The 14,114-nt window shown below is 48.2% G+C and overlaps 1 long non-coding RNA gene across 3 annotated transcripts; it reads right to left on the bottom strand.

The window, feature by feature from the left end:
- Positions 1-3,406: 3,406 nt before the first annotated feature.
- LOC131910970 (uncharacterized) lies at positions 3,407-13,864 on the bottom strand. Of its 3 annotated transcripts, none has more exons than XR_009379267.1 (4): positions 13,829-13,864; positions 13,131-13,368; positions 10,026-10,311; positions 3,407-3,664 (listed from the first exon to the last, which is right to left on the bottom strand). It is a non-coding gene; the product is annotated as an uncharacterized LOC131910970 (long non-coding RNA). The 3 variants fall into 3 exon arrangements; XR_009379268.1 differs by having other exon boundaries at positions 10,032-10,311; XR_009379269.1 differs by having other exon boundaries at positions 13,719-13,829.
- Between the last annotated feature and the right edge of the window lie 250 nt (positions 13,865-14,114).

The following is a 14,114-nucleotide window of genomic DNA, read 5'->3' as shown; positions in this document are numbered from 1 at the left end:
GGCCCATTTGAGTCATAACGTGTTAGTTCCCTTATTTCTCTGTTAAGTTTCTGTCTGGCAGATCTGTCCAGTGGTGAGAGAGGGGTGTTGAAGTCTCCCGCTAATAGTGTGTGGGGTTTGATGTGTGATTTGGGCTTTAGTAATGTTTCTTTTACAAATGTAGGTGCCCTTGTATTTGGAGCATAAATGTTCAGAATTGAGACTTCCTCTTGATGGATTTTTCCTGTGATGAATATGAAGTGCCCTTCTTCATCTCTTTTGATTGATTTTACTTATAAGTCTATTTTGTTAGATATTAGGATAGCTACACCAGCTTGTTTCTTAGGTCCATTTGATTGGAAGGTTTTTTTTCTCAACCCTTTATTCTGAGGTAGTGTCTGTCTTTAAGGCTGAGGTGTATTTCTAGTATGCAGCAGAAGGATGGATCCTGTTTTCGTATCCATTCTGTTAACCTGTGTCTTTTTATAGGCAAATTGAGTCCACTGATATTAAGGGATATTAATGACCAGTGTTTGTTAATTCCTCTTTTTTTTTTGGTGGTAGCGTATGTATGTTTCCCTTCTTTGAGATCTGTTGATGTGAGGTTATCTGTTGCCTGTGTTTTGGTGGTTGCAGCTAGCTTCCTTGGGTTGGAGTTTTCCTTCTGTTATTTTCTGTAGGGCTGGATTTGTAGATATGTAATGTTTAAATCAGGTTTAGTCATGAAATATCTTGTTTTCTCCATCTACAATGATTGAAAGCTTTGCTGGGTATAGTAGTCTGGGCTGGCATCCATGGTTTCTTAGTATCTGCAGAACATCTGTCCAGGACCTGCTGGCTTTCATAGTTTCCGTTGAGAAGTAAGATGTAATTCTGATAGGTCTGCCTTTATATGTTACTTGACCTTTTTCCTTTACTGCTCTTAATATTCTTTCTTTCTGTATGTTTAGTGTTTTGACTATTATGTGACGAGAGGACTTTTTTTTTTGTGGTCCAGTCTGTTTGGTGTTCTGTATGCTTCTTGTATCTTCATAGGCATGTCTTTAGGTTGGGAAAGTTTTCCTCTATAATTTTGTTGAATATATTTTCTGTGCCTTTGAGCTGGAATTCTTCTCCTTCTTCTATCCCTATTATTTTTAGGTTTGGTATTTTTATGGTGTCCCAGATTTCCTGCATGTTTTGTCTTAAAAATTTGCTGGATTTATCATTTTCTTTGACCAATGAATCTATTTCCTCCATTGTATCCTCAACACCTGAGATTCTCTCTTCCATTGCTTGTATTCTGTTGGTTATGCTTTTCTCTGTAGTTTCTGTTCGTTTACTCAGATTTTCCTTTTCCTGAATTCCCTGTTTGTGTTTTCTTTGCTTCTATTTCAATTTTCATGTCTTGAACTGTTTCCTTCACCTGTTTGTTTTTTCCCCCCTTGGGTTTCTTGACTTTCTTTAAGAGATTTCTTGATTTCTTCCAACTTTTTGTTTGTCTTTTACTCCATTTCTTTAAGTGAATTTTTCATTTCCTCTTTTAGGTCTTCTATCATCTTCATAAAGTTGTTTTTAAGGTTGTTTTCTTCTGGGTCATCTGCTTTGGGATATTCAGGTCTTGCTGTTGTATGGTCAAATAGGTTCTGGTGGTACCGTATTGTTCTTTATGTTGTTGAATATGTTTTTACACTGTTGTCTACCTATGTCTTCCTTTAACAGGTGGGGCTCCAGGTCACTCTTCTTCCAATTGGTCCAGGTAGAGCCACTGGATCCTGTGGTTGTTCTTCCCAATTGGTCCAGGAGGGGGCTTATAGCTCTGGTGGTCACTGTTCCCAATTGGTTCAGGGTGGGCTTATGGCTCAGGTGGTCACTGTTTTCAATTGATGCAGGGTGGGCTTATGGCTTAGGTAGTCACTGTTTTCAATTGGTGCAGGGTGGGCTATGGCTCAGGTGGTCACTGTTTCCAATTGGTTCAGGGTGGGCTATGGCTCTGGTAGTCACTTGTGCCTCAGGGGATGGGTGGCTTGGCAAGGGGGTGGGGGGAAGAGTCAGCTCCCAGTCCCTGGGGCTTCAATGATTGGTGGGAGGGGCATGGGATGTGTCCCTGGGGCCTAGGGGCTAGAGACCTGGTCTGCCCAGTCCAGAGATCAGGGCCTTACCTGTTCCCAATTGGTGCAGGATGGGTTTATGGCTTCAATGGTCACTGGTGTCATAGGGGATGGTTGGTTTGGTGAGGGGAGTGGGGGATGAATCTGCTGCCCAGTCTCTGGGGCTTCAATGACTAGAGGATGGGGTATGGGGAGGGGCACTGAATGTGCTCTTGGGGCCTAGGAGCTATAGAACTAGTCTGCCCAGTCCAGAGATGGGGCCTTACCTGTTCCCAATCAGTGCAGGGTGCAAGCTCTAATTTTTTTAAAGTTGAAAATGAACACATCTTATCTAGCAAGACTCACAGCACAGTCCTGCCTATCTTATGTTCAGAGCACTCACTGTAAAGTTTACAGGGGAGCAAGACCACCAGAATCACACTGAGAATGAAGCCTTTTATTGAGGTACAGGCTGCCGGGCTGTCTCCAAGAGAAGGGTGAACAGCCCTGCTCGAAGGGAGTTTGAGTTTTTATAGCTGTGCAGGAGAGGATTAAAGGACAAGGGAACTGCTGCAAACAAACTGTGGTAAACAGATTTTTTTTTTTTTTTAACAAGGTGACCGCTGCTCATTAAGACAACAGGATGCTGTGGTTTGGGGTCAGATTTCTGAGATGTGAAAAAGGTGCGGTTTTTATTTCCCCAAAGGGGCTGGTTCCCCTTTGGCCAGGGTCTTGGGCAACCTAACACTTACACTACCTACACTTAGGCAAAGCCATGCCACAAAAGCCTAATTTATGATTAAGTGTTCAATGTTGGAATTTATTGAATATGATAATGAAAGAAATAGAAGGGTTGATGGTTATGGATCTAACCCATTGGAAATCTGAAAATGTGGCGCACGGTGGGGACCATAGAAGCCAACTTCCTGTGTTCCTTCTGAGTGAATACAAGAATCTGGAACAGAGTGGGTGACCTTAATAGTGGAATCTGAGAGAAAATCAAATGTTGGCTATGAAAGGGGGGAACTGGGAGCCTAGATGTGGTGCTGACTTAACTTGCAACATGGACCTAAACTAATTTGCAATGCTCAGCACAGAACCAAAGTGGAGAAGGGCCCACGTAGCATGTATGCCGCAAAGATTTTGAACTGAATCACTGTGTCTTAAAATGGGCTCTGTTAAGTGCAGTCTGTGGATACTGAAGAAAATCATTGATCCTAGCTAAAGATGAAGCACTTTCAGTTCTCATGATTGGACTTCTTTTGTCTTCTGAGGATGTTTCCCTGAACAACCCAGCCCAGGGTATCAGAAGCAGCAGCAAGCGGCCATGAGATGGAAGAATGGAAAGCAGACAGGTCTAGGGTTGTACAAGATATAATTTGCTGAGAGATTTACGGAAGTGTGGGCCTAAGAGGCAGCTGGTTGCCCACAGTTTGGGTCAGTGGAAGCATACATGAGTTAGCACAAAAGGGTCTCCATCACCGGGATTTGGTTTATCTTAACACCAGAGTAGAGATCGCTCCTGGAGCAAGGGTCCCATTGTAGAGCTCCACAGATCTCTCTAATGGGTCTAGTTGTAGTTTCCAGGAGAATATACAGAAATCTCTAAGATTATTCTGCAATACATAATGAAAATTTGGATTCAAGATGGCTGCAGCCATGTTAACCTGAATCTACATATTCTAACCCTTCATTATAGGCTTTTACAATCTCACACACCCCTCTTCTGCAGTGTTCCCTGAGTTTGTGAGGGGTTGTAGTATCAGATAGACAGCAGCCAGGAGGTGATTTGTGTGTAGATTGTAAACAGAATCTACAGCAGCTGTGAGGCAAGTGTTGCTAAGGCATAAAGTAATCATGCAACAAGAGTAGCAACCAACTGTTTTTCACTTGGAGACCCAGGAACCAAACCAATGACTTAGCATCATCCAAACAGAGATGCAATCAGTCAACACATTGATTGGGGCCTACAGTGTGACATGAGGTTTATGACATCAGAGATGAGCATGCTTTTTTTTTCTCCTGTAACAGTACTTTCTACGGACAATATAAAAGTAGAAGCCTCCAGAAATGGACTTGAAAACAAATGATTACTAGGGAATTGTCACAGTCAGTCTGGACTATTCACAAAACAGCACCACGGGCACTTTCCCTTAGACATCTTAGTGAAAGCAGCTGGGGGTGTCGTGGAGCATACCACACACTGGCCAACAGGTCGAGCCCATACGTCATTCCTGGAGCTGATGGCAAAGTGGTATGCAGGATCAGGAGACCACTGTGACACTGGGGAATTTCCTTCAGCCCACTCAGGGCATAACCAGTGACAAAAGAGACCCATAAGATCAAGAGTACTGAGTTAGGAAGGCCAGAGACTCCTCCCAGTGTGACATGAGCTGGCTGACCCATCTCCTGGTGGACAAGCCCACTACCTGGGTGTTGAGGCGTTCTGTTCACTACAGCAGTGCTATCACCTATCAGCTGGCAGTGTGTTGTCTGGCTGCAGCTTGGACATGTCTTTGGGGCAATTGCCAGAGACCCCAGGTTTGCATAAGGGACAGTCATGTGGGGCTTCTTAGTGTTTAGTTTATGTGTCTCCAAAACTTTGGTACAACTGGCCAGAAAGGTACCTGAGGGTTATGTGGCAGATTAGTGCCGTACCACATAATGTTCTCAGGACTAGCATCATGGTCTGCAAAATGAGGACCCGGGCCACTGATAACTTGGTTGGATAGCTGTGCATCACACGAATTGCTCATAGCTTGGCCGGGGGAGGAGGCAGCTGAGTAGCTACCTTGCTAAGGAAAGCTTGCTGAAGCCAGTGACTGCGTCTACTCAGGTCACATTTTATGTTCTTTCCTGCTTCGTGAAGGAGGGTGTAATCAGACTGACAGTCCCACACTTACTGGATAATTTAGTATATTTGCTGCTCATGTAGTTCACATAACAAGGCAAGAGACAGGAATACACTTGTCACTGGGTTGTGACCACCACAGAGTCACCATATTTTAGGGACAATCCTGCCTGTGCTTTACTCCATTTTAGCACTTTTGAAACATCTTTCTACATATCTACAGCACTATCTCTCCTGCCTAGGTCAGGGCCTGGGCCTGAGTAAAACCACCTCCAACTTTCAAGCAGGGAGGGGACTTGCGAACAGACACACTAGTTAGGGTCAGTGACCACGACCATACAAATTGCAGTGCGGTTGTTCAGATCCTCCAGTAGAGAACATGATTCCTCTTGCCACACACATAGGTCTCAGTACACTACCCACATCTTAGTAACACCATCAGCAGTCATGTTTCATGAGATACAGGAAGTCATATAGCCAAAGCTCTTCCCTCCTGCTGCTGACTTCCTGTCTCAAGCCAGCTTTGCTGAGTGGCAGATTATACTGCAGCAGGGTACAAGACACTGGACTCTTGTTTATCAAGCAATTCCAGATGTGTGCTGCCTCCCTCACACCTCTGAGGTGCAGACACTGGGTAGCCACCAGAGACAGTGAGGCATTTTTATAGATAGATTAAATGAGCCAAATAGCATCCACCACAAAAGGTCCAATGAGCTGTTGGTGAGGCCTTCATGTTATGAAGCCGCCTGTCACTAATACATAACAGGGTCTGCTGTAGCAGACTGAGGCAGAATGGCCCATCCACACAGCTCAGTGTAGGACCATCAGTGATGTATCCAGGCTTGGGCAGTGCTCCACCTATGACAGGAGCTGCACACTGCCAGACTCTGTTCTCAGGGGTGGCTATAATAGGTTCAGCTACCTTTCAGAGATGAGGAAATGCTACAGTCTTGAGTCTTAGCTCCACCTACTGAAACAGTGGAGATATCCTTGACTCGGGAGTGGACTGAACCTCACAACCACCTGGGAAAATGAAAAATTTGAGAAGTACTAAGAAGGGGGGCCGGGAGTGAGATTCTCTTCCCTTCTACTGACATTTTCACTTTCAAAATCAGGAGACAATAGAGAAAACTGCAGGAAACAGAGCCTCACTCCTGGGAACTGGGGAGGTAGGGTCCATGTGGTCTACCCAAAGCTCTCAGAATGTCTGTGTGGTGAACTGGAGGTATCTGGGAAAAACTGGAGCTCATTGGATGAGGACTAAATTTCTGAAACACATAGGGCTATTTATCCACATTACAAATGAGCAAAAGGAAAAGAAAGACATGCAGATTGTCCTGTAAATATATCAAGTCAAATTGTTCAGAAACACCAAATGCCAGCCACTTGTTCAGGGAAGAGGGAAGGAGTGAGGCCCCAACCCTTTTTGTGTCTGTCAGGAACAGAACAAAAGTATGAAGAAAAATGTAGCTATGAGAGTTAGTTCTGCCCTCCTCCCCAAAGGTGATTTCCTCTCTCGTTCCTGAGTGAAGAGAGCTATGTGTTTGAGGATGCGAGTTGCAGAACCCTGGCAGGGAGGCAATCACAACTGGAGACACCTTTCAGGTCCTACACCTGGAATAAAGCTGTGTCCATGGATGATGCTCAGAGAGAGGGATGTAGGGGGGAATGGAGCCATGCTGTCTGGCTTTGGAGGGGGGCCTCTAGGTCCTTCTGTGGACAAACTGTTTCAGTTCCCTTATACCTATTCCTCTTTCAAATGGTTCTTTTTTCCCCCCACCCATACAGTGGCTTTGGAAGCCGCGGAGTTGGGTGGAGGAAGCACCCTATAAATGATGGGCCCTCTGAACCCTTGCATTCACTGTCACTGCTCTGTATCCCGGGACACTGGTGCTGTGGCTCCACAGCCAATGCTTTCTTGGGCTGTCCTGTCAGTCCGTGGGCCCATCCTCTGTCCAGTCCCTGATTCCAGCCTGTAGAGATGGCCAGCAGGAGAAGAGACTCAGAGCCTGCATTAACTGTGCAAAATACAAGGAACTTACCATGCATCTGCATAATCCTTACCAGGATCTGGATGGGACTCCAAGACCCGGGCCTTACCTTGAAGGGAAAGTCGAGGACTACGGTACATGAGACAGGAAGGGTGGTCTGAGGTCAGGGCAGTCATGGGCCCAAGGGCAATGGGTGCTAACCTACTCTGCCCACCAGGCCTCTTGATCCCACTTGCCCCTGGCTGCAGACTGCACCTCTGTGTCTCCTCCAGCCACCACAAGAGCTTATCACCGGGCCACAGGTGAGTCTACTCTACCTCCTTCTGCAGCATAAAACAGAAGAGCAACTCCCCAGTTCTTAGCAGCCGTGACTCCTAAGAGCTCAGAGGGTCACATGCAGCAGAAATGCAGCCAGTGCTGCCGTGGCATATGCTCTCTGCCCAGTGAGTCGCTGCTGGCTACTGCCTGGTCTCCAGGCACTCTTCCTCTGCACACCCTAAAGCTGCTTCATTCCAGTCTCTCATTCTTTCCCGCCTCAACATCAGGCTCCACAACCTCTGTTGCTCTCCCAGGCCCTACGCTGCTGCACAATGAGGCCCAGCCCCAACTTAAAGCCTATGGCTAAGGTTCAGACCCAGGTCAAACGCCTACACTCTGGCTAGAAACCAGGACCTTCTACATCCTAGATTAGGCTTAAACTGTGTAACAACTGCCTTCTATCCCAGCACAAGGTGCCAAATAAATGAACTGTTCTTCCTGGAGTGACTGAAGTGGACAAAGGTAGGATTTTTCCCTCCAGAATTATTAAGATACATCTAGTGACCCCACTCTCAACCTTCTCCTGGGCAACCAGGCCACCCAGACCTCCACATCAGTCTCTGTCACTCTTGCAGATTCCATGAGCACCAAAGAAGGAGCAAGGTAGTCAGGAGCGGCACCAGACATGAACAGCAGCAAGGCCCCTGTTTCAGACAGGCAGGCCTGATGTGGGGAAGGGTAGATTCACAAGGAAGTGTGAATACCAGGGAGAGACAAGTCTACGGATGCTTGAGAAAACAGCAAGAAGAATGCAGATGATGGGGTCCATGAGCTCTGGAGAACCCTCTGAGGAGGGCTCAACAGCTAAAACCAAAAGATGTAACAAAGAAACTAGAGGGAGATGGCGTGGAACAGAACGTCTACCTGGGATTGGAGCATCACCCAGCAAAGGGCCTGGAGATGATAAGAAAGGTTCATGGAGTGCCTGGTGAGGCCTGGCAAGTGTCACTCCCGAAGTCCCTTATCTAATGACTCAAGCAAGAAATATCTATAGAACAACTTGCAAGTCAAGCATGGCAAGAAGTTGAGGCGGGACACTCAGGGTGATCCCCTTGTGTGTGTGCTGGTCATGGCCTGCTGTTGTCCATGCCTACCCCAAGTCCAGCATCCTCAAAGAACCCACAAATCCAGCATTCTTGGAAGGATTGGACGTCCCGTGAGAATATCTCTCAGGAGTGTTCCTCCTTGATCTGAGGCCTCACCTAAGTCAGGGAACAGATACTAATATCTTGTGAGGCTTACATGGAGGCCATACCTGCAGGCCCTGGAGCCAGTGGCCCCCATGCTGAGGGACACTCCAGCCTCATCCCTTCCTTGGCCTGCCTTTCCCACCTCTGTTGTCTGAGTTTCTTGCTAAGGTTGCCACGTTCCTGGAAAAACTTCATCAAAAGGTCCGAGAGGTAATAAGATCAACGCCAGCTGCCATGTTGCAGAATCCTCTTTTCCTGGTCTGCTGCAGGGATTCAGGGGGCTCAGAGGACTCTATCTGCTGACTGCCACGGGCCATACCACTGCATAGGGAGACTGCCTGCCTTGCCAGGGCCACACTTGCTCTCTCCTGGACAGGAATCTGGCAGAGCAAGGCTGTCCTGGGAACCCAGAGAGGCAGCCTGCAGTCAAATCCATGCCTTGCAAAGGTGATGGGTAACACACAGCAGGTGAGTGGGTGTGTGGCCTCAGAAGATGCTGAAGTAGTGTGATCACCATGGAGACCGAAATAAGGTTCCAGTCATCAGTGACCAAACCATAACCATGGAGTCACTGGAGATGCAGCAGATATCACTACTGAGTGCAAATTAACCTTGCACAACAGCATAGAGTCACTGCCTGAATTATCAATGCATCTGAGGAGGTCAGGTTCTCAGAGACCAGTAAAAGCCCTTCCTCCCCTCTAGAATGTGGGTGTCTGGGCCTGAAAGCACAATAGGGACAAAGATACACAATGAAATAGTCTCAAGTACAGTCCCCTGGTCTCCTCCCGCTGTGCCATGCTTCTGACCTTAGCCAACCCGCTCTCTGAGCATCTTCCAGAGTGCGGCTAAAAGCAACATGGAGACTTTGGTGAACCACTGTGCCTTGAATGAGCTGTAGGTATAGCCAAGAGCAGCAGGAGCTGGTCGCCAAAGATAAGGTTTCAGAAGGAGTCCTAGCAGGATATTTCCACAACCGTTGAGAGAAGTGGACATGGGAGGCCCAGAGCAGGATGGCAAGAAAAAGGCTTGAAGGGGTGAAGGCCTGCCAAGCCTGTGAGCTGAGCCCTTGCTCAGGTCAGGAAAATAGGCAGGCACTGTTGGGAGCAAGTCCTCTCTATGCCTGTCAAAGAAATGACAGTCTCCCCCAGAACAGCATTTCAAGAGAAGGATCAGGAATGTTCTGCAGTATGCAAACAACATAGTCTAGGGAAAGGAATGCTCTCTGAGCAGCATGAAGTTCCTGAATCTATTGTCCATAGCTAGGCCTAAGTCCAGAGGAATCTCTTCCTATACATGGAACAGTAGGATGCTCATGAAATCATTAAAGATAGCCTGATAGAAAAGATGGGCTCTGACACACCGGCTCAGCATATTGAGGATGCCAAGATGAGGAACCCCTATCCCTCTGGGGGCAGCTACTCCCATCACCAGCAGGAGTCACTATGACCTAGAAGAAAGCAGAGTGGTGTGCAATGTGAGCTGCGGCCAGCACATCAGCCCCAGGTGCCATGCCCTGCCAACGAAGAACAGGTGGAGCACAGAGAGGGACAGCAATCAGACTTTGCTGCCCAGAGAGTCTATGTCCCCAGGACACTCTTCTCACAGGGGACAGATTCTGGGCTACCTTTACCATGTCCATCAGGCAGTCATTGAATAAGGTGGCATGTCCAATCAGCCCAATGTTTCTCATGCATGTAGGCAGAGGAAGGATTTTCAGTAAAAATTCATCCTCATAAAGGAAAAGGTTTTCTTCTTGTGCGAGAACACCCTCTGTGTGATGATGGCTGCTTCTTCCCGGAACGGGGACTGCTTCTCGATTGTTTCTCTTTCAGCTTTCAGCGTACTGGCTTCTATCTGCACTGAGCTTGGCACAAGGCAAGGCTAACATTTGGTCATCCTTGAAGAAGCTTCTAGAAGTGAAGGGCACAGAGACATGACAGTAGCACTGAGACTCACACTCACCCCCAAACCATCGCTGTACCGTAAGGCTTGCCCTCCCAGCATCAGAGAAACCAATGTAGAAAGCCTTTATATATGTGGAGACACATTAATCTTCCAGTGACCCCACCTCAGGGTCTTTGGTCAACCTGCCTCTCTGGCTTTGTCCTACATTTGTGCAGGCGAAGGTATGGGTGTGCAGAGGCACGAGAAGGCAGGCCCAGTAACTCACATGTCACAAGCAGGGTTCAAGAATGTTGGGGTGTGGTAGTCTTGAGCTAAAAGTTAGAAGACTCCTGTGTCCTGGGTCTCCTGGGGGGAAATGAAGCCCCCAAGAGAGAAACCCCTGTTCTCCCTGACGTGGAAGCTGAGCCCTGCAGCCCCTGAACTCTGCCTGGGTGATAGTGGAATGTCATCCTTCCCAGTCTTCACCTCCCTCCTTCCCCACCTCATGCCAAACTGAACCCTGCAGTGTGATAGCTGCAGGGTGACATTTGAGGGGTGTGTCACCTTGCCCATGGGTCTCCTGCTTTTCCATCTGCTCAGGTCTGTGTGTGTATCATGATTGCCATGGACAGGAAGCCTCTGTCCTCACAGGACACAGCACTAACTCTAGTGATGAGACCTCTGGCTTTGAGCCATCCCTGATACCATCCCAAGTGTGTTGTTGAGGCTTGTGGTTGAGGCCATCTCTGACACTATCCCAGGGACCTTTGCTCCTGGCCTCAACCACAAGCCTGGAGAGACCCTTCAGCTCCATCACAGAGTGCTGAGAGTAAGCAGAGCCTTCAAGTAGGGAATACTATTTCCTAAGAGCAGAGCTGACTACTCTGCATGCTCTTGCCCTTTTAATTCCGGAAAGGATGAGTCACTAATTGATGGGAAAGCAGGACCTGGGAATTCTGAATGGGACTCATACCCTGGCGACCTGCATACATACACATGGCACTACCACTGCATTTGGGGCAGAGGAGGGGACCTGACATCATCAAGAGCATGACCTGGGATCACATAGCAAGTCGTTCTGGGCTTCCAGCCCTTGTCTTCCCATGAGACTAGCAGGAGACCAGGCTATCCTACAGGGTTGGTTCACACAGGGAAGGGACTTGTCCAAAATGTGGGTACAGCCTGGGCCTCCCTCAGCTTCCAGCCAGGCTTCAAGTCCCAGGGCCCATCCACATGGACATGAGAATGCATCAGAACAGAAGAGACTCTCACCGTGAGGACGCCAGTCACTGTTTTCCTAACTTACGTGTATGTGTGTGCCTGCTTGTCTGTATGTGCACTGCACACCTGCAGCGTCTGTGGAGCCTTCAGATCCCTGGAACTGGAGTTAACGGGCAGCTGTGGGCCACTTGATGTGAGTACCAGAAACCAAACCTGGGTCCTCAGCCAGTGCTCCTGATGAGCAATCTCCCCAGCCCTTCCACTTTCTTCCTTAGAGACTGCGATAGAGCCCACCCAAAGTTCCCCTTAAACATGCCCTCCAGCCTTCACATTCCCACACAGAGACCCCTGAAGTCACCCCTAGACCCTCCCCCATGTAGAGAACCCCAAAGTTCCCCCTCAGACCCTCTCTTCCACAGATCTTCACAGAACCCTCCATAAAGACCTCTGAAGTTTCCTGCAATCTTCAACACACCCCTCCTCAGAGAGCCCTTATCGTTCATAGACACCCTCACAGTCACTCTCCTCAAGCCCTCTAGACTGGCCACAGATCTCCACAGAAATGCAGAGAACTGTGCAGTGCTCAAACTGAGAACCCACAGAGACTTCTGATCAACACAGAAACACAGTAACACCCACAATACACAGAAATAGCACACAAACTTCAGAGTCTGCAGAGATCTCACAGAAACCCTTACAGACATGCTCATGTCCCCACAACAGCCACACCACATGAGGACTGGCATATGCTAACATGCCATCTAGGAAAGGTGGCCACCAGGACCTCTTGATTCTGACTTCACCTGCTCCAGCGATCTGCCAAAGCACTTGCTCCCTTGGCTCAGGACTTGGACTCCCCACTACCTGCTCATTGACGCCTGAATGATCTTTACCAGTCCTCAGCAACGGCCATATGACCCCAGGGTGCTCCTCAACTTGGGGATCCTTCTGAAGCTTTGGAATAAGCACCCCACACACTTCCCTTATATTCCTGTGGTAACCTGATACCAGGAACGTTTTACATACCATTTTCATTGTCACAGAGACTCAAAGAGAAGCATTTTCAGGTTGTGTGCACTCTGGTCCCTAGAGTGAGGTGAACTTTAGTGTTTTGAAACTTCCTTTGCTTCAGCTGAAAAATGGGGCAGGGGGTGAGTGTTAATATTGCACGAAGGGAAAGGAGTTGCCGGACTGGAACACTCTGGTAGCCATCTGGATGTCTTTCTCTCTTTGCTTTTCTTTGTTATGCAATGTCACCAATGTGATTTTCCCTTGCTAAACCATGACAAAAAAGGGTTTTCTAATAAAATCAAGCAATGTCATTTTAGCACAAAAGTTAGCATTTATATCTATTAGAGAATCACATACACACGACAAAATGATTTGAATAATCTTTCAGGTCATTTTTTTCCCCCGTGTCACTTCCTGTCACACGGCATGCAGAGGATTTCAGGGCTTCTGTAACTCCCTCTGATGGTAAAGGTCTCATCTACAACCCCAAAGCCATTGCAGCTTTGACCCTGAAAACATGGGCCTCACGGGGTTTGGTCCCTCCAAACCATCTTTCTCCACCCAGCTGGTGCACATCTGCCCCTCGGATGGGGTCCAGGCTCCCCTGACTTACCTGCTAACATCCAAGTAAGGCAGGTCAGCTGCCGTGTCCAGGATCTGACTGCCGTGACAACAGCATGCCCGCCCCTACAGTGGCTGAAGCGTACCGACGCACTGAGAGGAAAATGTCTTCTCTGTCCAGATGTGAGTCCTCAAGCCTCAGCCTGGCTGGCAGCAGCTGCACACTGCTTCACTCCATTTCCTGTGCTGATGTAGCTCACTCTTCCTCCCTGACCTGGGCCTCCCACCACCTTGGGATGAAAAGAGGAAAAGAAATCAGAGGCCTGCACCTTTCCAGGAGCCTACAGGGGGCAGTGTAGAGCCTGAGTTGGCAGGGTCCCTTTGGCTTTCCCTGTCCCTTCAGGGCATTGCTCCTGCACTCTCCTATCAACTTCCTCCACTTTCTGGTCCCCACAGCCCCTTCCACCCCTCCCTTGTGTTGAACTCTGCTGTCACCATCTCCCTGATGTCAGATGCTGAAGGGCTCTCAGGCCTGGCTACAACCTAGCAATGTGAGAGTGAAGCCAGAGGCCCCAGATGCTGTGGCTTCTATATCGTCAAGCAATTCAGTTTCCCATGCAAGTCCCAGCAGCCCCGTCACCTCTGAGTTCCCCGCAAAAGCCATGGAGGACACAGACAGGTTCTCTGCTGGTGCCTGGGCGGGGATCCTTACAGGAAAGCAGACAGTGATTACATTAACAAGGTCCTGACCTGTTCTACCTCCAGCTGCAACCCTGTCAGTTAAACAGCCAAAGAGCCACAAACCGTTTAGAAATAGCCTGATTGGCTGCAGGAGGCATGCGGGCACCATGTGACTGGTAGCCTGTGACTGGATCGAACTCCATTTCTGTGATTGGCTGGAATTCCATTGCTGTGATTGATAGAGACTCAATTGCTTGGTTATAAGGTTAAGCTACAGTTCATACAGAAAATGAGGTTACACTTCTCTCTGTATGGTGGCCATACAGGACAAGCCTCATCAGCTATTCTATGGGTT

The sequence above is a fragment of the Peromyscus eremicus genome, chromosome 5 (genome assembly GCF_949786415.1).
Source record: "Peromyscus eremicus chromosome 5, PerEre_H2_v1, whole genome shotgun sequence".
NCBI lineage: Eukaryota > Metazoa > Chordata > Mammalia > Rodentia > Cricetidae > Peromyscus > Peromyscus eremicus.
This window is presented reverse-complemented; position numbering and strand designations above follow the sequence as displayed.